Source organism: Castor canadensis, chromosome 8 (genome assembly GCF_047511655.1).
Source record: "Castor canadensis chromosome 8, mCasCan1.hap1v2, whole genome shotgun sequence".
Taxonomy (NCBI): Eukaryota; Metazoa; Chordata; class Mammalia; order Rodentia; family Castoridae; genus Castor; species Castor canadensis.
In genome coordinates this window covers 147,697,690-147,724,768 of record NC_133393.1, presented here as the reverse complement: position 1 = coordinate 147,724,768, position 27,079 = coordinate 147,697,690, and the positions used below count along the sequence as shown (strand labels likewise).

At 44.6% G+C, this 27,079-nt stretch overlaps 1 long non-coding RNA gene across 5 annotated transcripts; it reads left to right on the top strand.

Annotated features, from left to right (window-relative positions):
- The first annotated feature begins 1,449 nt into the window (after positions 1-1,449).
- On the top strand, positions 1,450-25,805 carry LOC141425839 (uncharacterized). 5 transcript variants are annotated; one of them, XR_012450994.1, is made up of 5 exons: positions 1,450-2,059; positions 12,251-12,446; positions 14,561-16,242; positions 16,501-16,584; positions 18,803-25,805. It is a non-coding gene; the product is annotated as an uncharacterized lncRNA (long non-coding RNA). The 5 variants fall into 5 exon arrangements; XR_012450992.1 differs by having other exon boundaries at positions 14,561-16,584; XR_012450993.1 differs by lacking the exon at positions 18,803-25,805 and having other exon boundaries at positions 14,561-15,658; positions 16,051-18,778.
- Positions 25,806-27,079: the final 1,274 nt, after the last annotated feature.

The window sequence follows — 27,079 nt, the reverse complement described above, 5'->3', positions numbered from 1 at the left end:
TATAGTTTGGATGCTGAATGTCCCCCAAAAGTCCATGGTAAAAGCATGGTCCCCATGGTGACACTATGAGGAGGCCGCAGAACCTTTAGGGGGTGGGCCTAGCAGGAGGTCTCCAGGTCATTGTGGGTATACCCTTGAGGGGATTATGGGCCCCCAGCCTCTTGCTTCCTGGCCACGAAGTGAGCAGTTGGCTTGGCCACACACTTCCCACCACTGCTATCTGGCACCTACACGAGAGACCTGAAACTGTGGGTCCGCCTGACCTTGGACCAGAATTCCCAAGACTGTGAGCAAAAAGAAACCTTTTCCAAGCAAGTATTTCATCATAGCAACGCACAGGTGACTGCACAGGTGTGTAAGCCAGGATGCCTATACTTAAGGCCCATGGGGAGTGTGCCTCCAAAGGACCCGGCCAGTGCTGTGGGCATCCCCCACGGGGAGAAGACAAACACCGCCCTTGGCTGGGGCTGTAGTTCAGTGGTAGAGCACTTGCCTAGGATACATGAAGCCCTGGACTGGAGCCTTAACACCAAAAAATAAAACAAAACAAAACAATCAGCCCCCACATCTGTGAGTCTGAATCCACAGATTCAACCAATCACAGGTTGAAAATATTCAGAAAAAAATCGCATCTGTGCAAGTATGTACAGATTTCCCCCTTTTCATTATGCCCTAAACAACCAAGTACAACAACTACCCAGCATTACTTTGTACTGAGTACTAATACTGTGGAGATGACTGAAAGTACAGGGAGGGTGTGCCCAGACATGCCAGTCCTGTGGTTTTTATGTAAGGAACTTGGGTAGCCACAGATTTTGGTATTTGTGGCAGGGGATAAGGGCAGGGTGGAACCGGATCCCCCAAAGTTCCCTAGGGGCAAGGGGCAATTATAATCAGAGAAGGAGGTGAGCCTGGCCTCAGTACATGGGAGTGATAATTCTTTCATGGCTGCTACACAGGAATCAGGCCAGAGAGGGTGAACTCCCTGTGTGGCTGGCTTACCTGCTTTGTAGAAGAGGGGTGCTGGGTGACAAGTCCAGGACAATGGCGGGATGCAGCCTGGGGCTCCTCCTGATCCAAACCCCTCCCCATGGGCCAGGTTTTCCATGCACTTACTATGCTCTGAGTGTGTGACACCATTGGGTAGGAGGGCTCCTAGTCTAGGAGGTGACAAAGGGGACATCATGGAGATTAGTTTAGGGACTGAAATGGTCAGGAGTGAGGGTGCAGCCTGGAGGCTGAAAGTCAGCCACCCCAGGCTTCCAGGGTGGAAAATTAGAGGCTGGTAAACATGGTCCCAGGTCACAAAACATTTGGAGTCAGTGCTGCTGGGGCCCTGGCTCGGGTCAGAGTCCGTGTAGACTCTGTAGGGTAGAACATTCCAGGTTTCCTGGAGGAAGGCAGTTGGTGACAGCAGGCTCTTTGGAGGTCAGAAGTGAAGGGCTTTGCTGCTGTTCACTTGCTCCCCAGCTGGTTTGAGCAGCACACCTCCTCTGGCCATTTCTATAGCGTCAGGCATAGCTATTCCTGGTGACTATAAGGCCCTTCCTTCCATGGAATTTAACCTGTGACCTCCATTAAATAAATCACAGGAGGCCACTGTTTGGGACTGGGCTCCTGTACTGGGGGCAACAGACCAGACTAAAATCAAAATGGAGTTGTGACTGCTAAAGTTGTTTGGTGACAACCAAACTGAAACTAAGCTGCTTATCTGAACTTTTAAGAAACCAGGAGAAATGAGAGGAGAGTCTAAAGTCCCACAGTGGCCAGTTCCAAGAGGTATGGTCCTGAAGTTTGCTCACCTGTCTATCACAAAGGCAGCCTGATGTTCACCCGTTAGTTCTCTAATGTTCTACTTCCCTGTCCCGATTTCCGAGGAAAGTGACTTTGAAGTGTCCACTCTGCTTTTCTTGGTCTATGAAAACCAACCTGTTCTGCCTGGCTCTTTGGAACATTTATTCTATTTTGTGGAAAGAAATGTTGCCTGATTGCAGAATTGAAAATCAAGAAAAATTAAGATCTTTAAATGACACCGGGGTAATTTGTCCTTGGATACACAGTAAGTACTGGAGCTGGACCCAGGTAGCTGCAGGGCTCTGAGAAGTACAAGCTATGGTTTTCTCAGGAATGCAAGTCAGCAGGGTGGGGCTCCTGGAATGTTTGCACAGGGTCCAGAGAGGAAGTTCCCATGGAGATTTTCACGTTTATTGCTAGTCCTTAAATCTTTCCTTATGACCAAGTGCCAAAGAACTTTTACAACCAGGTGAAGGAGGAGAGAGAGCTGCACGTGCATTCGGTGAGATTTGGGAAAGAGCCAGGCATGGTCTCCAAGGAATGTTTACAGCTATCAGGTTTATGCGGCATGCTGGACCATGGACCAGAGCTGTTGGAACACTGAGCTCCCCCCTTAAGGGAGCAAAAGGCAAAGACTGGAAGGTCTTTGGAGACATGCTCCTTGCATCCCTTTATTTTAAAAATGGGGAAACTGAGGCACACATATAGAGAGAAATGAATTGTCAAGGTCCAGAGGCAAGTGGGAGAGACCTGGGGTGGATCCCAGGCCTTTTGGCACAGGGGCCTCTCAGTGACCTCACTGCCATTGCTAACTCAGCCAAGGGGTGGGGTTGGGCTGGGGACAGAACCAAGACTCAGATCTCAGGATTCTTTTTCTGGATGTGGCTTAGCAGCCAACAGCTCTGAGGAACCGGGCAAGCGACCTGAGTTTCCTTGTCTGTGAACTGAGGAGACCGAGAGCCCACCTCGCAAGGTGGTCATAGGTCAAGAGCCCCAAATGCAGTGTCCACAGCAAGGCCTGGCACAAGAAGGTACAGGATAAGTGCAGTGTAGCCTGGGCATTTTTCAGGCACCCTTGCTCCCCAGAAGTCACTAAAAAAGGGAAGAACCACATTCAGTAGAAGCAAAGAAGCTGAGTAGAGAGATGAAGGACATCTGTAGGGTCAAAACGGGACTCAGGGTGGACCCTGGGCAAGGCTTTGCCTGAGGGAGACAGACAGACACATTATCTATTGTCTGCTGCCCTTGTCCTTCGCCAGCTGGACATGAGCAGGGGAGAATAAAACAAGCCAGCAAACCCCTCTCTTGTGAATAGCTCCTGAGGACAGATCCATGGTAGCTGGAGACCTACCTCAGAAGGTAGCCTTGAGGTGGTGGGGCTCCCTCCAAATCAGGAGGGAGTGGGAAGTGGAAGAGAAGGAAGGAATCACATTGCTAGGCAAGTCACCACTGGGAAACTGGCTCAAGTCCCCAGAGGGGCCCTGGGAAGCAGTAGGTGTTACTGGGTGGGTGATCTAAGGAGACTCTGGTCAAAAGATATCAGGTACTTGTGTCCTGGGAGAGAAAAATTTAAAAAGGATGTGAAAATGATAGTAAGGTTATTGAAGGTGAGAAAGCAGTAACCTTTCTCTCTCTTTTAAAGGGCCTTTATAAATTGAAAGGGCAAAGGCTGGGAAAATCTGGGCGGTCTTTGCAGGGTGGGCTAGGGTGATTGACAGCTTTGATTGACAAGCTCTTATCATACAACATGGGGCACTCTGCGCAAGCACTTCTGCTAACTCTCAGGTATTTTAATGACATGTATGAGGTGAAACCAATATTCATGTTTTAATCAGAGGGCCTTTATCTGAGAGGTGATCAAGGGCAGAATTCCCCCCAAGGCTTTCTGTCTTTGGGGAAACTTACAGCTGCAAAAGATTTACAATTCAAGAGGACTCTACAACTGTTAAAATTTTGCAAGGAGTTTAGCATGAAGTGCAGAGAAAAGTCTCATAGTTCCAGATGGCAACTTTTCCTTGTCACTAGCCTGCCTCATATGAACTGTGAGGCTCTGCGTCACCCCTCTCAGGGGCTGTGGGTGAGTCCAGCTCAACATTCCCACAGGGCTTGGCACAAGTGCCTGAGTGACTGTGGGCCAGGAAGGGTGCCCTGGAATGGTGAAGGAGGACAGATAGGGTCAAAGAAACAGCTGCATTTGAGTTAAAGCAGAAAAAACAGATCTTTTCACTGTCAAAAGACATTATACAATTTCAAAATAGTAATGTTGCCTTTATTTTCCATTCTAGAACCAGGCAACACTTCATTCCATGAAACAATGAGTTCCAATGAGCGGAGCAGAGGTTTATAGACAGAAAAGGGCTGAAGAAAGTTACTTTCCTTGTAAGAGGAGACAGAACAATGGAACAATAACTAGGTTGTTACCTTTTCTTGTGTCAGGACAAAGGCTGGGGAACATTCGCTGTTACAGGAGATTACAACAAATGTCTGTGTTCCACATGTCAGGTCCTGCCACTTGCCCAACCACCAAATAAAGAGATGAGTAACAGTGAAGTTGATGCATGGATGACATGTGCAGGAATTTCAGATGCTCAGGGTTCTTGAGCCTCTCTGAGAATGAAAGCACAGACAGACTCTAATAGCAGAGGTCGGAAAGATTTTATTTGTAGAGAATTTATCTGTAGAGAAGAGAAGAGAAAGACTGCATATATGGGAATGCAGGGGGACCTGGAAACCGGTGATCCCATGGGTCAGGGTGGGGAGTGGGTTTTATAGCCTTTTTGCATTGCCTGATGGCAGAGATGCCTTTCAGAAGCAAATGGGCATTTCCTAGGGAGGAGAAGTGTCTCCTTGACCTCCCTTGGTCTGTCCTTCAAAGGCAGAGAAAGCAGATTTGTCATGTGGAGGGAAGAGGCAAGGTAGCATTTCAGTCCATTTTGGGGGTACCCACAGGAGCCCCAGGCTTAAGCAGGAGGAACTGGGTGTAGGGGAGAGGTGTGCATTAAGCAGTCCCATCACAGGTATATTTCAGGTGGTCATAGGCAGCAACCCAGGTGGTGCAATAGCTCATTGTCCTGGGATTGGTCAAGGGTCTTTACTAAGTCATTGCTGTCTGGTAGGTGGTCTTTGTCTCCTGTCTGATCCTTCCTTGATTCCAAGATGGCTGCAAAGCAACTACAGGCAAGCATGGCTCAGAGCAAAGGACATAGATACAAAATGGAAGCTGGGATGCTGAGTTTTTATTCCTCCTTTTAGTTAATTTGTGGACCCAAGAGTCAGTTCTTCCCAGAAAAGCAGCTTTTAAGTACCTATTGATATGCCAATTAAACTGGCATGACTGGATATTTGGCTATTATTGTTCTAATCCTGATTTTTTTGAAGTTCAGATAAACAACTTAGTTTTGGCTTGAGGTGGAACCCTAGCATGAGCGACTCCATTTTAATATCCAGCCTGATCTGTTGCGGCCTAGTCCAGGAACTTGGCTCAAAACAATGGCCTCCTATATTTTTTATTTAACAGTCCTGATGTTAACAGTATTGGTGCAGTCTGGGATCAGAAGCTCCTGGTTTTTGTGCTCCAAATGGAAAGATCCAAGCAGAGCACATGGATGGGGTGAGGTAGGATAGCTTTATTGAGAAATAAGGAGTTATCCGTTCTGCCAGGTGAGGAAAGGGAAGAAGAAGAAGGTGGCTCGGTGAGTGCAGGTGGAGTCTGCTGGGAGACAGAGAGAGTACTTTTCTTTCTCAGGTGCCTTTAAAACCTACCCTACCCCATGGGAGGGCAGGCCCAGGAGGTTCCCAACCAACAGTGAGTGAGTGGGGCGGGGCATGGGTAGTTCCCAGCCAGGTGAGGGCAGTCAGGCCATCCCCAGGCAGGCTACATGAGCCCCAAACTTTTCTACTTCTATCCTGTCTCAACCTCCCCCTGAGAGACAATATTCCAAAAGACTCTTTTTTGGGGGTTGCTGAAGGAGGGTGTTCCACCTTTAGTACCTGCTTCGAGATGACAGGGAGCAGCAGACTCTAAATATACAGGGAAATCATCTCCTCTTTCTTTCCCTTGGGGCTCATTCTGACACAATATGTCTGAATTATTGTCCAGCACAGTTAAGGTTGCTCATGGAGCTCTCATTCGTTTGTAGAGTTTAATATCCCTGTTGCCTCATGATGCCTGATTTAGAAGGCATGACCTGAACATTTAACACTGATAGGAGCATCAGAAGGAGCCCTGCCAGCAGTGGCAGGAAGGACAAAGTAATTTTGAAAAGTGACAGGGAGTCTCATGGTTACTTTACCTATAGGTGTTTATACCTGTAGCTATTTTAAATTCTAGATAGCCCTGTATTCTGGACTATAGTTAAAGGCTGACTACATTAGGTGCCAAGTGTACCGGGGGCAGGTGTTAGTCCAATTAGAGAGTAAACATTAATGAGTCAGTTCTGTACAGAAAGAAGACTCAGTGTCCTTAGGCAGAAGTTATTTACCACTGAAAGTTATATTGCCTTTGCTTAAACAGAAGACCTAGGTCAAAGACATGAGTTTGCCTTTTGCCAGAAGCCCAGAAGGCTTAAACGTTAGAGCACATGTGTAAGAGAGCCCTTTTTAAAATCTCTCGGCTTTGGTTGCTTTTAGAGGTCTGGCATAATTGACTCCATCTGGATCTGGAGACGTCCCCTCTTGGGGTGCTTGAATGCCACTTGTTCCTCTAAAAAGTCGGGGGATACTGACCATTTGGGGGTCATATCCTCTTAAACTGCTTCTCTGAACAGTTGTCTAAAGATTTTGCCAATTTGGCAGTTCTGTCCCTCAGTGTGGGAGTGCTCCCCTGAAAGTCCAGAAAGTCAGGTTCTGTCCCATGGAGGAGGGAGACTTGAACAGATCAGTAGTCAGAGCCAATGTGGCCTTTTTTCGCCAAATTAAGCAACAAAGAGATTTATAAAAAGTGGCTTTTAGGCTGGGCTTAATTAGTCTAATTGCTTGTCTCATGGGGAGGTACTGACACCTGTGAATAACTGTCAAATATCAGCAGGTAACAGTTACAAAGTTTTACAAGGAAAATACAAAATGACCCCAGTACTTAAACATGTCTGTCCTGGTTGGTGGATAAGCGCTTGTCACAGTCATTTTTCATGGGGTTGCCTGCGAATGTTCTTGAAAGATCAGAGCTGTAATGACAAAACTTAAAGTAACCATGGTTAATTACAATTTAAACCTTGAATTTTGGTTAGGTAAAGTTAACGGCTGTCAGTACGGTCAATACAGTACTGACAATAGAAAAAAAAATCCCTAAATTTTCCAATGGTTAAGGGAAGGCAGTGTTAGTAATTTTAAAAAGCCCCTGTTTTAATGCTCTGTTGTCTATATTATATATGAAATGATGTCTAATTACTCAATGTCAGATAAACCAATGTTCACCTGATGAACGGATGTCAGAAAAACCAATGTTTAGCTGACAGATGACAGGCATTTGTCATAAAGAGCAGAAATGTCAAAGATCTTACTAGACGTTATCTTAGATAAAGGAACTATAGCTGCTTGCATAGATATACTTTTAACTCTATAAACTATTTGAGATGAATTTAGATACATGTATAAGGCATTAGGAGTATTAGAACCATTTAAGGAATTTTTACTTAGTTGAAACTTAGTGTCTTTAGTGTTATTGGAAAAATACTTTAGGCTTTTGTGTCTGGCATCAGACTAATTTAAGCAGGATGTAAAGAACAGTAAATGATCTTAAATGGGCTATGAAGAGAACCCGTCATCTTATTTTGATTAGCAGGATCGAAGCATCTCCCAACACTTAAGGATACAGCCAAATGAATATGCTGGCTTCCCCAGGCTGGCTGGCAGAAAGAAGAGGAAAAGAGGAGGATCCATTTACCCCTCCATCCATGCACAAGGACTCCTGAATGGAATTCCTTATGTTGGATGGTGGAGAGTGAGAGAGAGGAAAGGGGAGGTGGATTGTTGCCCTTTTGGAGAGAGGAAAAATGAGAACTTTCTAGATCCTCAAAGCATCCATCTTGAACCATCTGAAAGCCTCAACACAGGCCTCTTCAACCTGTTTCCATCACACGTCTGTGGAGCAGGCGAGTGGCAGGGGACCCTGGCTTCCAAGTCAGCCGTTCCCCTGAGGGCACCTCATCCACCCCAGCATGGGTTTTTTTTTTTTGATGGGATGTTGATCCTGAATGTTGACCCAACTATTAAAACATCTCAGCTATTATGACCAGTACAGAATCCTAATTGTACCAAAGTAAGCTTGGCTGATACAAACCCATCACTTGTGGTTAGTTTTCGTATCAGGCCATGGGGTTATAGTCAGCTTGTAAACTGAGAAAAATGGGAGAACATGTATAATTTTTAATAATAAACCAATTAAGATTAATGTTTCAAATAATTAGAGAAACAGAGATAAGGGGTTAAGCATATTATTTACACCTGGACAGCACGCTGTTGTTTGATTTTGGTAAAATTTTGTATTAGTCTACAGTACCAAAAGATCTTGATAGTTATTTTGATAAAACAGAAACCCATTTTAAAATACATAATGGTACCTTAAATTATAACCTTAGAAAACTTTTAGGCAAATTTTAAATTATAAATTTGTATGTTGAAATAAGTTTTGTAAAAACCCAAATTTAGATACCACTGTTTTAAATAAAGCTCTTAGTAACCTTATAACTTAAAAGACTTAGGAAGAAAATTAAATTAAACAATATTTTAATAATAGCATTCTGTGAGAGCACACGGGCCAATAAACCTAATTATAAAAGAGTTCAATGTCAATTATGCTCATGGTAGAATAAAACACATTGAGATTATTGTTTATAAAATTATCTTTAGTCCTAAACCAGAGAATAATTAGGTATGATTGGGATTAGAACTTCAGATAACCTTTGAGACAGTTGTGCACATTCATTTTATAAAGGTAGATTAAGAACCATCTTAAAGACATCTAAACACACACAAAGACACATAGATGTTATGACCTAGGCATGCCAACAGATATAAGTAGCATAGTGAGCTCAAAAAAGTAAAAATTAAGTGGCTACAATTGGTAGGAGATAAAGACATGTGCAATACACACAATGACACACAAAACAATCACATTAATTTAGAGTGTACTCTTAACCCATTTCTTTGTCATTATCTCTCGAAGATTCATCAGCCAGATTCCTAAATCGTTCACAACAGCTCTTTCACATACTCTGTTCTTGGCTTAATCCCTAACAGATGAGTGCAGTAAAAACAACATGTATACAAACAATATTAATCTAGAGAGTTTTAACCACAAATTGTTTATAATTTTCCTAGAGTAAGGCAAGATGGCATCACCCATGAGTTTCCTATTCCTAGGAAGTGACAAGATGGTGCTGGACACATGGTGGCTCCATCATGGTGGCATTTCCTGTGACCACATGCTCTCTCCAAAGGGTCTCTCAAATGGAACACAAGGACATGTTACATGCAACATACAGGCTCAAAATAGCAATCTGTTATAGGAGTAAAAGACATCTCTCCCTGAGAGACAGGTGTTCATGAGCTGGTATACTAATGAAAAGACCAAATTGAAGCAAGGTGGGATTTAAAAGGTTTTGTTAGTTTCCGGTTTACTCCAGGTGTTTATAATTAGAGTCTGGATTTTCTTATAAAAGGGCTTTGTTATTACCTAGAAAGCCAAGAATCGAAACACTGGAGAACCCACCATTTACAGATCTACAACTTGGAAAGACCTTAAACAGTTTAGAATCTGACATACTACTTTGAGCTATGGAGAAGATTTTATTAATTTTAAAACAAAATAATTGCTAAGAATAAACCTCTAATTAAATTGTCTATTTAAAATGTACACATATAAAACCCACTTTCTTTAACCTCTTGGCTGTAAACCTAATTTTATCAGCAGAGAACACTTAAGGTTAGAATGTTTTTAAAGGTTTATTGTATATCTTATTTTAGAATAATAATTATGATGGACAGCATTAATTAGCACTATATTTTGGTGTAAAAAGATGTCACTATATTAATAAATTTTCTTTTAATTTTGTCCTTAGAGTAAATGAATTTTAAATAAGTTACAATGCTTTTTTAAATTATATATATACTTTATGGGTGACTAAGGTTAAGTCTTTAAATGGCACTGCTTTTAATTTTAGAAAACATGTTTTAGAGAATTTAAACATATTTAACATTTAAGGACAGCAACAATTAACACCACAGCTAAACAGACATAACCTATATGTTAATTTAGATTTTACTTTTGAATGGAATTTAGAATCTCTGGCTAAGATGGGCAGACAGTTCTTGATAGCCCTGGGACAAAGGGATTGTGACCTTGGTGTTAGCATTTCTGTGACCCCTGCAGGCTATGGGGGCAAGGTGAGCGTGGCAAAAATGTGGATAGGATGGCTAGGGTAGACAGACATGGCAGGAGAGGGGGTCAGAAAAAGAAGACAGAGAGGGTTGCAGATAGGAAGAAGGCAGTTTGGTTAGGCACAGGACCTTGCTCCTCCCTCCCCCACCTTTTTTTTTTTTCCGGGAACAGTGCTGTAGTCCCAAGTCTCTGGGGCACCTAGCCCCATGTGTGTACTACAGCCAAGATGGCATCTATTGCAGCAGTACACCACTGAGGTCATGGTTGTTGTGCTTTACCACCATGTGCATCGGTGCCCCTTGGCTGGCTAGGTGGGGCTTCTTAGTGTGGAAGCCCACACTAAGAAGCAAGTCCGGGACTGTGCTGTGGGTAGGCTTGAGGGGAGGATCTGGAGGATTGCACCAAGCGGCCACAGGCCCAGAGGCTCTGCTGAATGGCTCTGAGCATCGCGGTGGCCTTGCCAAATGGCACCAAGCATCCTAGGGGTACTGGGTCAGCAGCCCACTCTGGAACCTCCACCCTGTTCTGCCCTCCAGAGGCGGGACTTCCGCCCTCCTCTAGAAAAACTTGTGTGTATGTGCAGAACCGTGTGTGTGCACGTTAAACCCGCGTGCACGGGCGCCATCATGTGTGCAGGGCTGCCTTCATGGTTGTCTCGACCAGCCAATCAGGAAACCATGTGAGTGCATTGTGAAATGTGGGTGTGGCTTCCTCTAGTGGCCCACTGGGCAACCGTATGCAGTCATTGTGACCTGTGGGTGTGGTTAGCTCAAGTGGGCAACTGAGAGGCCCTAAGCATGTGTTGCAACCCACATCCCTGGCTCCTTCTAGTGGCTGGCGGGGAAACCTCATGGCCTATGCCACTCCGTGAGTGCTCACCCCAATGGATGGCCCAGGAGGCTGTGTGTGCACACCCATCCTCAGGCACTGGTGGTGGCCAGGACGTAGTGCTCACGAGCAGGGAGCAAGAAGCAAGGATACTTTGCCTTTACCACTATCATGTTCCATGACAGGTGTAAAACCTGTAGTTTTATGTCCCTTCCCCCCTGGGGGGGTGGCTGCAATGGGCATGCAAGTCTCCCATCCTACAGGTAGCAGTTTATTTGCTCCCTGTCTGAGGCTCCCTCCCCTATTTTATGAGCAGCCATGCTTTCCCAGGGCAGGCTTTTTTTTTTTTTCTTAAAAAAACAAAACAAAAAACCCGTTGCTGGATGGTGTTAGGTCCCTGGCACTCTTGGGGCAGGTGGAAGGTCCTGAGGCTAGCACTGAAACCAGACCCCCTGATTTATGACTGCTTGTCCAACTCCCCTGCTTGTTTCTCTGATTGTTTCTCAGTTTGCAAAACAACTCAGGAACTTCCAGTTACTCAACTAGCCAGGCATGTCGACCTGTTCCATCTGGTGATCACAGATAATTAGAGACCAGAAACTCTCTCCCTCCCCCATGGCTTGGCTCCTCCTATAAAACACACTACTCATTTCAGCCAAGCCACTGCTTCCTGATCTGGGAGGGGAGGAGAAGGGGGCAGCCCTGCAGTCTGGTTCCAATAAAACTTTCCTTTCCACACATGGTGTGGTCTTTATTTGGCAGTACCTTTTATGGGCTGACTGAGGTGTGCCTCCCATTTGTTTTTTAAAACCACCAGTTGAGGGGAGAGAAAGAAGAGTAGAAAGATGGGAGAGGGGTGGAGAAGCTCAGCCGAAATAGCAGGGGTATTTCTTATTGTCCCCAGCCACGTGGGGGGTTAGAGAACTTAGAGTAGGGTCTCCCATAGTGCAATGAAGGATAGGAAGGAGCAAGGGTGATTAAGAGTTATGGAAAGTAGGGCCGGGGAAGGGGCAGCTAGCTTTTAATGTGATCCATCCCCCACGGCAGGACCAGAGAACCCAGACATGAACCCTGTGCCTTGAGTGCTCATTGGAGCTTGTGAGTCCTGCCAGTGAATGTTACATCCTGCCAATCAGGGTGTGGTCCATTTGTACCCAGGTTCCAAATGAGTCCCGAGCATTGGGTGAATGTCCCGACGTGAGGGTCCCCTACCGTACAAGCCATGAGTGGTGTTTGTTTCTGAAACATCAGGTGGTGAGGCATGGTACCAGAGGACAGAGAAAGATGGAGAAAATAAAGATTGGCAGAGATAACATATTGGGATCTCACCGGACAGTTTCTCCTGGCTGGCTCGCTATAAATGTTAACAGTGCTGGTGCAGTCTGTGACCAGAAGATCATGGTTTTTGTGCTCCAAATGAAAAATCCAAGAAGAGCACATGGATGAGGTGAGTAGGATAGCTTTATTGAGAAATTGGGAGTCACCCATTCTGCTAGGTGAGGAAAGGGAAGAAGAAGAAGAAGAAGAAGGGGGCGCAGTGGGTGCAGGTGGAGTCCACTGGCAGAGAGAGAGGGCTTTTCTTTTCCAGGTGCCTTTAAAAACTACACTACTCCATGGCAGGGTAGGCCTAGGAGGTTCCCATCCAATAATGAATGAGTGGGGAGGAGCACGGGCCATTCCCAGATAGGTGAGGGTGGTCTGTCAACCTACATGAATCCCAAACTTTTCCTACTTCTAGCCTACCTCACTGACAGTAGGAGAAAGAGTTTGCCCGGAGATGAGTGGGTGTTTGAAAGGGAGGTTGAAGGGGTAAGGGCACATCAGGGACTCCAGTGAAAAATTACCAAGGGAGGTACAGTGTTAATGTGACAGACAATCTGTGTCTGCAGGTTAGCCATTATCAAAGCTGGATTCTGTCCTCCCACAGAGACTGGGAGATGGAGGGACCCTGTCCTTCCTGATGGTTCCATTTTAAAGGAATGGAGAAAGATACTGCTGAATTGGAGGACAGAGGGAGGCTTCGCACTATAAGTTCTTCTTATGAAATAGTGAACAAAGAGGGGTCAGGGGCCTGTGGACTGGTGTTGGTCAGAATAAATAGTGAGTTCTCCAGTGGTGCTGAGGTTTTTCAAGTAGACATTTTTATGAGGAGGAAGGGTCCACTCTAGGGACATGGCTTAGGGATATGGCTGCTAGAAGCATTGGTAGAGTTTGGTCTTCTCTGAGCGTAGAGGGTTGGAAGGACTGATTATATGCCAATGAGGCAGGCCAGATTGATGAAGCGATAGGGAAATTAAAAATAATAAATATTCAAGCTCAGAAATTTCGACAGAACCGCAGCTCAGAAAGTTTAAAGACGCCGGGTAAGAATCACCATTTTGATTCTTCACTCCCACTTCCTGCACGGGAAGCAGGAAATACTTACTAAAATAAAGCCCTGCTGAATTTTCACTTGGTGAGACTCTCCTCTTTGTGAGACCCCTTGAAATGCTTTTCACTGTGAATCTCAAGTTCACAATGGGTGTGGAAACTGGGAAGCTGAGGGCCCCCCTCGTCCTTCCCTCCTTCAGTAACACCAAAAGTCAACCCACTTGCCATTCCTTAGTTGCTCCAGTCAGACACCTGGGATATATGTCCTGGAATTTAGAAATCTGCTTATGAGGCAGGCTAGTAATAGAGATTTCAGGACTCTGGCCTGCCTAGGGCCACAGGCAGGGCTTTTCCCACTGCACTTAGTGTAAATTAGTTGTAAATTATATGTAAGACAAAAGCCTTGAGGCAATTCCACGCTGCCCCTCTTTGTCTCTCAGGTAAAAGCCCTTTGCTTACAACACGAATATTGATCACACCTCATACATGTAATTAAAATACTTGAGAGCTAGCTTAAGTGCATGCACAGATTGAACCAAACCTGTCAATCACCCTAGCCTGTGCCACAGAGACCACCCAGGTTTTTCCTGCTGTTTGCCCTTAGAGTTTATAAAAGGCCCTGTAAACAAAGACCCACACTTCTACACAACCTGACTAGGGGCTAGCTCTATGATAACTTTCTCCCACTTTTAATAAATGTTATACATATCACGCCTGGATTCTTTCTACACAGGCTGCCAAAACCTAGGCATCTTCTTTGTTTGTTTGTTTTTGCGGTACTGGGGCTTGAACTCAGGATCGGGTCTTGCAAACATTTTTCCCGGGCTGGCTTCGAACCACGATCCTCCTGATTTCTGCTCCCTGAGTAGCTAGGATTACCAGCATGAGCCACCAGGCGCCCGTCTCCTAGGCATCTTCTGACCAGTTTCCCAGAGACTACCCATCCAGTGACACTTACACATATGCACTAACACACACAATGCATTACATCTAAACTTACACGTTGTCACTTGAGCAAATGCATAGACACACAGGCACATGAACCTGTGTGCCGCCTAAGCAGTCACACAGGCCTGGTGCTCAGAAGGGCCTCACACTAGGTTTGATGCTCTACTGTTATGTTTTTCAAATTCTTGATAATTTTTAAAGTATTTCCACATTTTCCTTTTGCATTGGGCTATGCCTGCACAGATGCACCTAGGTGGCTTCCATCTCATTATGTCCTGCTGTTTCCAGTTTTGATTTCACATGAGAAGTTCCCATGAAGCTCCATCCTCAGCCCTGTAACCCAAGGACTTCAAAAGAGAACTGCAAACTGCAGCTGGAGGAGCTCCTCTGAAGAGGGGTTGAGGCAATGTCTGATGTCAACCTCTAGATGGCAGCATCTCTCCGAGTCAAGGATAGGAAGGAAGTGAGTGGTGAGGAAATAGGTTCCTGGTGGGAATTTACCCTTTTCAAGGAAGAATGGAGATTTCCCAAAGCAGCACTCTTTGAGGGATTATCTATGCCATTCTCCTGTCAATTCATTTTGAATAGTTTTCTTTAAAAAATTTCTGACTACCAATTGCAGCATGTTTTATTATAGAAAATAGTACACACAAAAAAGGAAAAACCATCTGTAGTTTGAAACTGGTCCTTAAAAAAAAGAAAAAAAGAATGTGAAAGGAAGTGTCTATACCTTCTTTTCTCCAGTAACAGAGCATACTAACTGCTAGACACTTAAACACCTACCATATTTCTTCTGTACACAGATGCACACCCACAAGTGTTGAAGTGCTACCACGACTGACACAAATTCTACACATGCTGTCATTTGCTTTCTCACTTAATACGATGTGGTCAAGTTTCCCTGGTGGTAGGTACAGATCTGCTAGAGTTTTTAACCACTCAGAATATAATATTCCAAAGTCTGGCTTTTATATGGCTTAGGTGAGAGGTTTACTGAACAATATGTACTTGTGAGTATAAAGCCCAAATAGGTTTATTTTCTCCCACTCATCTGGTGGTATCCATCTTAGATGGGCATGTGGAAATCCCATCACCCAGGTTGTTTCTTTTTTTCCTGCTTTCTTTGGTTTTTGTTGCCATCTGTCCTAGTCCAGGATCCAAGTTCCAGCCCAGGGAAGGGCATAAGTCCCTGAAGTTGCTCAGAACACCTCGAAGACCACCCAGCCTGGGGAGATGAATGTCTATTGGACTCTCCATAGTGAAGCAGCTATAGCAAGATAAACCTTGTCTCTGCCCAAGACGCTCTGTGTCTGCTGGAAACCTCCACCCTTCCCTTCTAAGGTCTCGTCTGGGAGCGTAGACTTCCCAGAAGCCCTTCCTATGTGGTCTGGCTTATTCCCCAGGGGAAGACTCTTGAACAAGATGTGGAAGGCAGGAGGGAGGGAGCAGCAGCCACTTCTGAAGTTGCTGTAGTGTGTGGGCACAAGTGAGAGCCCAACAGCAACCTTGGGGCCTCTTGAAAACCATCCTTGACCTTCTGTGGTGTGGTACTGTCAACGTAACTGGGTTAAGACAAATCTAGGGAACTAGGAAAGCATCACTGTGGGTGTGATTGTGAGGCCGTTTCCAGAGGAGACTGGAGTGTGAGTCAGCAGGTTGAGTGGAGAAGGGTGCCTATGTTATGGACAGGCACCAAAAAAGCAGACAATGGGATTTCCTTCCTTTCTTATCAGGACTCCAGGCTTTCTGGACCTGACTCCAGCACCGACAATAGTAGACTCCCAGGTTTCCAGGCCTGTGACCTTGGGCTGAGAATTACACCATTGGTTTCCCCGATTCTGAGGCTTTTGGACTTGGGCTGAACCATGCTTTGGCATCCCAGTGTGCAGAATCTCTCGTAGTCATAGCTCAGCCTCCATAATCAAGTGAGCCAATTCCTCTAATAAGTCCCCTCCTTCCTCCTCTCTCCCTCCCTTCTTTCTTCCCTTCCTCCCTCTCTCCTTTTGATTCTGTCTCCCTGGAAAACTCTGACTAATAGAATTGGTAATGTCCCCACCCCAGGAGTGGCTTCTCTGGTTTTTGCTCTTCATGATCTTTCCATAGGTGTGTTTGTTCTGGATGTGGTTAAAGGGGAACAAACATTTGCATATAGGAATCTGGGATTGTTTCTTTGATCTTTTTAGATTGAAGACCACAGTGACCTCATTGCCAGGAGAAAATGGGACGCTGTTACTTCATGACCTGCACTGGCAAATCAGTTACTTAAGGTAGCATCTGTTATTGCTTGGAGTCAAGTGCCAATGGAAGGCAAGGCTGGGGACACAGATAGTCCTGGCAATAGAACATTATGGTAGAATGGGTTGGACTCTTCTGGCAATACAGGGACTTTGAAGGAAAAAAAGAAAGACAGACTTAGGGCTTGAGATGCTTAGCTCAGGACCAGTGTTGAAAACCAGAGAATTTCTAGATCACTCTGAAAGAATTCCTTATTCCTTACGGTCACAAGGTCAATATTTCTGAAAAGAAAACCCAAAGTCTGATTTTGTGAAAGTATACAATACAATACGAATTCAATTCAGGACCTTGTTAGGTCTCTTAGGTCAAAGTGAAGGGATTAATTGGGAAGAAGAGAGACTCTAGGAGTTGCAGTGGGGCATTTGGAGAGATTCAGATGAATCTGGGTATCTTGAACCCCCAGTTCTGATGAGCCTCTGTCATCATCAATAACAGGCTTTTCTCCTTTGCCTGAGGAGGTCAACCTTCCTTTGAGGACAATTGACTCACCAGGGCCACTTGCCTGAGGGGAATGCTGATTCCCTGGACAGCGCCCCTTTCCATCTTTCATTGCTTTCGGACTGTAAAACCTTGGCAGAATCTCCTGTTGATGAGCACAAAGGCTGACCTGGGGGGAGGTCCTGAAATAACAGATTGGCGGAAGCCTGAGGAGTAGGTGTGCAGTGAATCTTCAGGTCTTAGACCAGAGCAGGAGGATAATGTCGGGTTGGAATTCATTAATTCCATGCACTAACCACAGCGTCCAGGAAGGGTGCTCAAGGTTGCTCAATGCCGCAATTTATGACCCATTAAATGAAGTCAGGATGCTCGAATGTTCCTCCGAAAATGACGAAGGAGGGACTCCAAAATCTTAGAGAGCTAAGAGCACCGAGTGTATTTATTATGTGTGGCCTGCCTACCTTCCTCAAGGATGCTACAGAAGGATTGCTGCCTCAGTCCAACCTTTAAAAAATACTTTGGCGTGATAAGACATAGCTAGGCCTATTGAGGAGGGAGAAGCTTGTTCCAGTCAGCCTCCCAGGGACAGGGAGTGACACTAATGTGCAGCTGTGCAGATGCATAGAGACGAAAGTACTATGTAATGAGCCTGCAGCCTGCCTGCTCAGCTCAGAGTGAGCCAATGTTAGAGCGAGCTCATGATGAGAACAACGTGGGAGCATGTGCCAACTGGTAAAACCAGCCGGGCCTTTCTCTCCACCCACTGTGGTCTCTGTGGAGACATGGAGAGCAGGTGTCATTTATCTTTGGGAGACAGAGAAACCACACACACCCCCCCCCCATCACCGTGACTCCTTATCCTCTCCAATCTGCTCACATCCTTTCTGTCGAAGTCAGAAGTCCAGGGAGCACCAAGGGCTCCAAGTATAGTGGAGGCGGGAGAAGGGACCTCACCAGGTGGGTGTGGTTACCACCATGGGAAGCAGATGGAGCAGAAAAAGACAGTGGGACCTGAGATCTTTCGAGAAGCTAATTGGCACCATGTCCTTGGGACTGGTAGCATCGGGTAGCTTGCACAAGCGTTATTCTGGACAAGTAGAAAATCTCTAAGTCTAGCAAACGGCCATGTGACTTGCATCTTCACAAGAGGTAGGTGGCCTGTGTCTGGTTTCTAGAACTGAGCCAGTGTGCAGACCTGGAACCTCAGGAGGAAGAGAAGGATGGGTCCCCTCGAGGGGGATCCTGCTATGCTGCCAAAAACTTAACATGGTAGATGTCTCTTCTTGTCTTCTCCAAAGGGACTCTGATCGCAAAGGGAGCCACCCAGACTTTTGGGATATTATTGGTCCAAGAACAAGGACCATAAAAAAGGGACAATAAAATTTGTCCCAACCTTTATGTTTGTAGCTGAGACAAAAGACAGATAAATGAGAGAAAAATCACAAGTTTATTAACGTGTACAGTGCACGGGAGAAAGATAGCTCAAGGCAGTGGCTTAGGAGTTGGCCTTAAATGGTATTTCAACAAACAGCAAACTATCTTAGGGAAGGACAAGGCCCAGGCACCAGAGGTGGAAAAACTAGAAGGTTAATTTATGGGAAGAGAGTCTGCGGCAGGCTCCCGTGGCCTGGCCATCTCAGCAGGTACAAAAGCCTGGTAAGGAGCTTGCACCCAGTCTTGAGGTAGGAAACAAAAGGGGGATGGAGGGAGAAAAGACCTTTGGCCTTCATGACTCTCTGTCCTGCTTTTCAGCAAAAAGAAAAAGCAGAGTTGCCCTGCAGTTTGATTATCTTCAGTCAACAATCCCTTATATTTGGGGGAGAAATATTACCGTTTCCTTGTTGCAGTTGGGACTGGCTTTGGCCTGGCAGCAGCTACTCTGTTCCCATGTCTGCAGTACTGGTGGTGCTGGTTTGAAGATTTTAGTACTCCATGGAGAAATGCTTCCAGCAGGGGCATCAGACAGGGTCCATCGTCCTGGAAGCACAGGCTGTCACCTGACCACATGCAGCTTTTCCTGCTGCTAAACCAAGAAAGGAGCTACTGCACTGTTGGAATGACTTGTTCTATGAGGGAAAAAGATTATTATTATTACAGAGTGGGGGTGGGGACCCAGCGGATCATTTGGGAAGTCCCTTAATGCTCTCACAATCAGTAGTAAAGGTTAGCCCAATACAGGCATAACCACCTTTAAGAATGGGTGGTCTAAGTGTCGTAGTGCATACCTGTAGTCCCAGCACTTGAGAGGCTGAGGCAGAAGGATTCCTTGAGCTCAGGAGTTCTAGGTCAGCCCAGGTAACCCAGAAAAACCCTCCCCTCAAAAACCAACCAAACAAAAGTGTGGTCACCCTGCCAGCTAGGAAACCATGAGTGCCAGGATGATAGCCACAGGCAAGAACACCACGGAGCAGGAGGTGGGACAAAAGGTTGTGCCAGTTATGCCTATATGGCCAGACACAAGGATGGGGACTTTCTAGGGTGCTATTCACTTTTTTCTTTATTTTCTTAAACCAATACTTTATTATTTATTGAACTACTAAGATGAAGTACCCTGAAATATCAGCATACACAAGGTCAGGTCAGTTTCATCTGGACCCAATCCCCCAGTCATATAAAAGTCCTTTTAGAGACATCTTTAGTTTGAAATGCATCATTAAATGAGAAATGGCTCAAAAAAATGCTTCCCCCCCATTTTCCTTGTTCTTCTTTGCTTTTTCCTTGTAATAAATATTTCCCATTCCTTTCTATCTAATGCAAGGAGTGTTAACTCAACATTTAGACTTTAGGTGGTTGTGACCAAGTTAGGAAAGGCTAAGAGATCATGGGACTTTGGGGAGAGATATAGGGTGTTGGTTGTTGTTGAGGCAGGGTCTCATCTTGTAGCCAAGGCTGGCTTGGAACTAGTGATCCTTCTTGCTCCTCCTCCCTTGTGCTGGGATTTCAGGTGTGTACTACCATGTCCAGATGAGGTATAAGCCTTTTTTGAGAGAAGAGAGAGCCCAGCTTAATTTGATAATGGGATAGCTGGGTCATATTATACAGAAGAACGATGTACTTACTGACTCCATTAGGAAGTTAGCTATGAGCTGAAAGGGTAGGTGTGGGTCCCAGTGGACTGTGCTGGGCAGTCTGAATCACTGGGTATCACACCTTTGTCAGGAACTGCAATTCACAGAATCCTTTCCTTTGTGGACCGGGATGAACATTTGTTTGCTCACTGGAGCTTTCTATGACATGTGAAGTGCAAAGGAGCTCATAAGGACATTGTTCTGGAAGCTGATGCAGCCACCCAGAAAGGATGTGAGTCACAGCTTCCCAAAAACACTCAAGAACCGGCTGCTGGGTGCTGTTAGCTGGGATCTTTGCTATCGTTTTTTGGGTCTTTGCTTTCTCTGCTCTTGCATAGATGTGAGTTCCCAAGTCTTCTATTCAATCCTTAACTCTCAAAATGCACCGAACCCTGGAAAACTTGCAGAGACTGACAACCTATCATAGCATAATGCTGGTGGACTTTTATGTTAGAAACAGCCTTTGGATTGTCTAAAGCCTTTCCCTGCCAGAAGTGGGGTGGTCTGGGCATCTCTATTAGCAATTTGTATTTCTTCTGTAAATTACCTGCTTAGCTATTTTTTCTTTCAATTTGATATTATTTTTTTTCTAGAGGGAACACTTGACATAATATAATGATTATTTGTGGGCCATGTTTGTTGTGAAATATTAGGAAGAAGGGGGGGCTCCATCTCCCCAGTATACCTCCCAATCTCCATAGAGAAGAATTCAAATTCGTCTTTCCAAGAAGGGGTAGTGTGTTAGAGTGAGGGTGCCCATCCTCTTCCCCTCCTCCTCTTTCCCCCTCCTCTCCATTCCCACTTCCTTCCTCTTCTTTTCCTCCTTCTTCTCCTCCTCTCCTTTTCCCCTCCCCCCTCCTTCTTCTTCCCTCCTCTTTCTTCTTCTTCTCCTCCTCCCCTACTCTTTCCCCTTCCCTTCCTCCTCCTCCTTCTCTGTCTTCACCTTCTTGAAGAGGCCACTGCTCCAGGCAGGTCCACGCCTGCCTCTCATTCACTTGAGCCACCTAACATCAGTTACAGACAGTGGACCCTCCCCTCCTTCCTCTCTTCTCAAGTCCAGCCCACCACATCCTAGCCTGTCCACAAGGATAGGTCAGGACAGGCAGGACCGGCTCCATGGGAATTCATGGGAAAGGTTTTGGGGTTGCTGCATAGTTTCCAGCCATCCATAAACCAATTCTCCATTTAGTTTAATTCTTCATGTGTTCTATTTGGCAGAACCCAGAAAGGGAATAAGAGCAAATGGTATGATTTGCACAAATACCCCCTTCCAGCTGATTGCTTCTTGGTTTTGATTTCCCTTAATGTTTGGTGTTCATGCCCACCTATACTTTTTAAGATTGTATAGAATCAAATATTTTCTATTAGGGTTTTTGAATTTAATTCCTTCAGTTGTTATTCAACATATGTGACTTAAATAGCCACACCCATGTGCAGTTTCTAGTTCTGGAAATGCAATGATTGGATCCCTTCTCTCAAGAACTGGTCAGGTTTAGAAGGGCATCTCACAGGGAAATCATAGAGAGAGTCGTAGCAGGGAGGAGGACCAGAAGAGAAACAGACAGGCTGTTTCTGATAATGAGGCAGGGGAAGAGATGGCAAAGCAGAGAGAGAAAACTTACAGAACTTTAAAGATCTCTGTTATAAACTGTTTAAGTTTTTTACATATGAATATGTCAACATCTTGAGGATGGTTCTTATTATAGAGTTAATTAAAAAAAATTGTTACTCTGTTCTGCTACTTTTAAGAAAACAGGTTTTCAAACTTACTTCAATCAGGTCTCTGTAGGAGGCAGGCATTCAGCGGCTAACACTCTGGCTTAGACCAGAGGAGAAAAAAAAGAAAGAAAGAAAAGGGGGCTCAACAGGAATCTTAAAATTTGGGTAGTTAAAAAATGACCTTAGCCTGTTTCATTCTGTCATAAATAAAATCTGGGATTTAATTCTCTTTTATAATACATAGGCCTATTAACAAATGGGTCTTCTATAAATTGTTTTTATACAAAAAATAATTTTAAGGTTGCTTTCTTTCTGTTCTTTTCCTTACAAATATAAGACTCTAAGTTAAGAGGTTTTATGAGTTATTTTCAACAAGTAACAAATATATATGGTATTAAGGATATGGTTTTTAAAAATAAAAGGTTTAAAAATACTTTTAAATTAAAAAAAAGGATAAAGACAAACTCCCCCAGAGGATACAAAATAAGTTGTCATAAATGTACAGAGTAAGTTGTCATAAAAAGATGGAGCTTACAAATGCTTATGTAAATGATTGAGTTGACTAAAATCCAGTTACATTAAAGGTTTTGTAAGGTCAAAATTTAATGTACTAATATTAAACTAAAACTTAATTCCCTAAGCTCATAACAACAAGGCTATCTTAAAAATATTATATTGTTCTTGATAACATTTACAAAAACTGTCTGAAAATGGTTTTGTTTTGTCAAGATAACTGTCAGAAATTTTTGGTGCTGCAGGATAATCCACAAATTTATCAAGACAAGAGTTTGTTAAAACACAGAGAGACAAGAGGCAGCTGAGCACAGGGAGTGCTGCTGTACTGATATGAGCGTTGAGACAGGTTTACTTATGTAAAGCAAAGTAAAAAAAGAAAAAAAAAGCCAAAGTGTATCCTTCAGATAGGTTAAAGAAGGAAAAAAAAAAAAAAACTCAAAGAGAAGCCCTACACTAGAGATCAAGACCTCCAGTTTTTATTGGTGTCAACAGAGTGGAGATGTTAGTCCTACTCCTTCCATATGGCAGGCAAGGGGGAGTTTTTGGCCTGGGATGGCCAGATTGGGCCTGTTATTCTAGGGGGGGCTCCACTGACTACAGGTTGATGGGATCCTGCTGTATGTCATGAGTCATCTGTTAATGTCAACTATCTGGGATGTGATCCCTTATCAATGTCTCAGCCATGATTCTTGGCCATTAGGTTTCCTAACTCCACACTTAGTCCCCATAAATATTTACCTGTGTTCTCTGGTGATTTTTGTCAGAGTTTTAACTGCTAAGGTAACTGAGTCATGTTCATTTAAGAGTTGGTGTATGTTGGGGTTGACAGTGAGGACAGCCATATTAGGACTAGACTGCCTCTCCCCTTGCAGATGGCTTACTAGAAACTCCCCACCCAACCCCAAAGACTGACAAAAGAACAATTGTTAACCTTTATCTCCCCAGATGGGTGCCAAGGATAGTTGAGCAAACAGACCTAACTACATTTGTCTTTCTTGGTTGTCCAGCAACAATATCCCTTAGTGACCTTCCTGGTACTTTTCCACTAGCCCCCTATATCTAGCCCAAGCCTGTGTGTGGCAGTGGGCTCTAGCTGTCTTGCTGGGGTCCCCCTCCACAGGGCTCCTGCCTGAACAATAAAGCCTGTTCTGGTGTTTGAGCCATCTCTCTGTCTCTTCCATGCTCTTATTTTCTAACAGCTTATGTTAAATTTTCTAAATGACCTCATGGTAAAACAACTGTTGTCTTGGGTGATTCTAATATAGTCGGTACCCTATATGTGTCTGTGACTGGACTATTTGGGTTTACTAAAACAGTTCTTCCCCCGCCAACTGATGAAAAAAATCTAAGGTTTTACTTCAAGGACAACAACTAAACTAATATGTATATATAACCTCTACAGAGCTATGATGTTATTGCTGGTTCCTTATACTAAATATATTTATGTTTTGCAAGTATATCAAACTTTCTAAAATACAAAATTTAGACAAACACGGTAACAAAAAGTTAGTGGTACTGATACACTGTTCTGTTGGTTGCTAAATTGTCCATCAAAATTTTAACCATAACTCTTTTTAGTTTTTGTCATTATAGTTCTGATCCTTCTGGGGCATTTACAATCAAGTCCATAAAAAATAACTCTAATAAGTGCTTATGTGTCAACCAGGTTAGCTTTTTAGACATCTGCTTTTGTTGGATTTTGTTTTATATTGTTCTTGTCTAAAATCCCACTGCCTAAGAGCCACTCCTTCTAAGCCTCTTTGTTGCTTAAATTTGGCTAAAAATGTCTAGTTGGTACCGCCTCTCACCTGATCCACTCATTATTTCCCTACTCCCCTGCCCCCCCCCCCCATGTGGGACTAAAATCAAACAACCAAACAAAATCTAGGAAAGAGAAAATCCTCACGATAAGGAAAGAAAATGACCAATCAAGAAAGGTCTTCAGTGTACGGTCATATTACCCTGAATGTGCCCATCTCGTCTGATCTCAGAAGCTAAGCAGGGTCGGGTCTGGTTAATACTTGGATGGGAGACAGATCTTCAGAAGAGACTGCTCAGAGACAAGCAGTTTGGAGACAAGGTGGGGGAATGCCACCAAAGTTCCAATGGAGTCTCTGGTGCCAGAGCTCTCAAAAATAACCAAGGCCGAGAGGATTGAGGAAGTGGTTCTTATGCATGTGTGGCCACCTGGCATTAAAGCCCTTCCAGACACAAATTCATATTTTTAGACAGGGTCTTCTACTTAGAGACAAAATGACTATTTTTACTGTCTTTAAACATGTCCTTTCATACTTAAAGATGGTGGGTTTAACTTCTTTAAACAACAAATTTTCTTGGACATCTATACTGATAGTATATTGTTGCCATGGTAATTCTACTCAGTTAAAAAAAAAAACAACCAAAAGATACTGTCAGGGTAAAAAATAAATAAATAAAATGTCCAACCATTAAAACCCCATTAGAGGGGCTCTTTTGTTGTTGTCTTGTCTATCCCCACTACAGTTAAGTAGCAAAAATTGCTCCCTGGATCTACCACAGCCGAGTGAAGCCAGCCTCTCCTAAGTGGGAGTGCATCCCTGACCCAGCCTCATCATGCAAGATCACCCTCCAGAACACCTGCGCCCTTCCCTGGAAGGATCCCACTCTAATTACTCCAAAAGCTGACTAGTCTACACACAGAGGAAGCTTGAACATGGGATGCACCTCTGCTCTCCTCTACACGCTTGGACTCTTCTCTTTTGGGTTGGCCCTTGCAGGGTTTTTCCTGTGCACTGAATGTTATGAGAGAGCCATTGTTGGTACCTCCGCACAGCCATGCTTTGTGTCATGCACCCACCAACAGGTCAGATGCTACATTGGCTCATATATTCCCAGGTTAGCGAGGTTGCTGATAAGTGATACTAAAAGTCCCAGGGTAAAGAAAACAATACAGACTACATTTGCCATAAAAAGGGGGGCGATGGGTCTTATCCTAGGAACATGCATAATATCACCCTGCTGGTCCCCCTGGTATTGCGCTCTTTCAGGACCATTATAGAGGCCACTATAGAAAGAAAAACAGCCACACATGTAATGATGCTATGGAAATCCAAACCTCTAAATCAAGATGATGCTCTTTGACTGTAGTTGGGTCCAAGCATCAAAGAGGGAAATGATGCAGCAGGGAGGAGGACCAGAAGAGAAACAGACAGGCTGTGTTCTGATAATGAGGCAGGGGAAAGGGAAGGCAAAACAGAGGGAGAAAACTTAAAGAATTAAAACATGAAGAAGGTCACATAGCACTGGGGAGTGAAACAGCCAATGAAGTCACATGCAGCCTTATGTGGGCTGAGCTTTGCTTTTGCTTCTGTAACCTGCTTGCAAGGGTACATAAGGTGAGACCCCTTTGCTCTCGGGGCTCAGCCTTTGGACACGAGTCCACTGAGTCTGTGCCGGCACAATAAAATGTTGCTTCCTGCTAAACTGCCTCAGTCTCTTGTATCTCAGCTTGAGATTCCCTCAACAGAGTCTCCCACTTTTTTTTCTAGTACTTTCATCGTATTTTAAAAATTGCTAGATTTTTAACCGATTTGAAAAATATTTTTATTTATTTATTCGGTGGCACTGGGGTTTGAACTCAGGAGCTCCTGCTTGCAAGACAGGTATTCTTACTGCTTGAGCCACTCCACCAGCTCGTGACTGGTGTGAGGTAGAGAATTGCATTTCCAAGTTAGAGCTGATTATCTCAACAGGTTTTGTTATAACTTATCTTTTTGCCATGATTTGAAATTGTCACAAACCAGCTGGCTGGGGTCCTTCTGCTCTGCCTGGATGGAAGTCATGGGTAGGTGAGGAGAAGATCCTCCAGTTATTCTGGGCCCATAGTGGGTTTTTATAATCCTGGCAAGTCCAGGCAGTGGATGACAGTGAGGAGCCACAGGGGCACCCTCTAGTGTCACAGCTCCCACACGTGAAGGGTCAGAGCCAAGGCACTTTGACAGCTGGGGGCAGTGGCTTGGGATACATGCCTTAGGGGTCAGACCAAAGACTGGAAATGTTATAGCTCTTTTGTGCCTCAGGGTCAGACCCATGGTGGGAGGGATCTCTCTGCCACTGACCCCAATAGCCAATGTCAATTTTGCTGTCCTTGCTACAGGACACAATGGGCCAATGTCAGTTTCTCTTTGCTCTTGCTGCTGCTTGCCCCAATTGACTGCTCCTATCAGTTTCAATCCTGGGTGATGTCAGCTGCCCCGTCACCACTTTCCCCTCCACTGTTGCCAAGTCAGGTCCTGTTCCTGCTATTGTGGGTGGCCTTTATCAGCTGCTGATGTTCTGTCACCACAAGAGGTCCCAGTGGGCCACCAGTGTTCCTGCTGGTGGGGGAGGCCCTCATTGGTTACTGACAGCCCTGATGTCACTCCTGCCTATGGCTTCTGCCACCATGGGAACCAATGTTATCTCTGCCACTGTATTTGCCTTCCCAATTCTGCTGATGCTTCTTCTTTTCTTCATGTTACCAGTTCAGGCACTCTACTAATGATGAGAGTCAAAAGTAGGTAAGGAAGACCACTTGAGAGGAGTCTTGACTGGCCCCATTGTTGCAACACTAGGGGCAGTGTGGGAGGGTCTCTCTTGGCTACATGTAAGTGAGCTGAGCAGCCTGCCTGTATAGCCAGAAGGAGGTATGACAAGAGGGTCTGCACCAATCATGGCAGTCTCCGCATACAAATGAAGGATTGTGTTT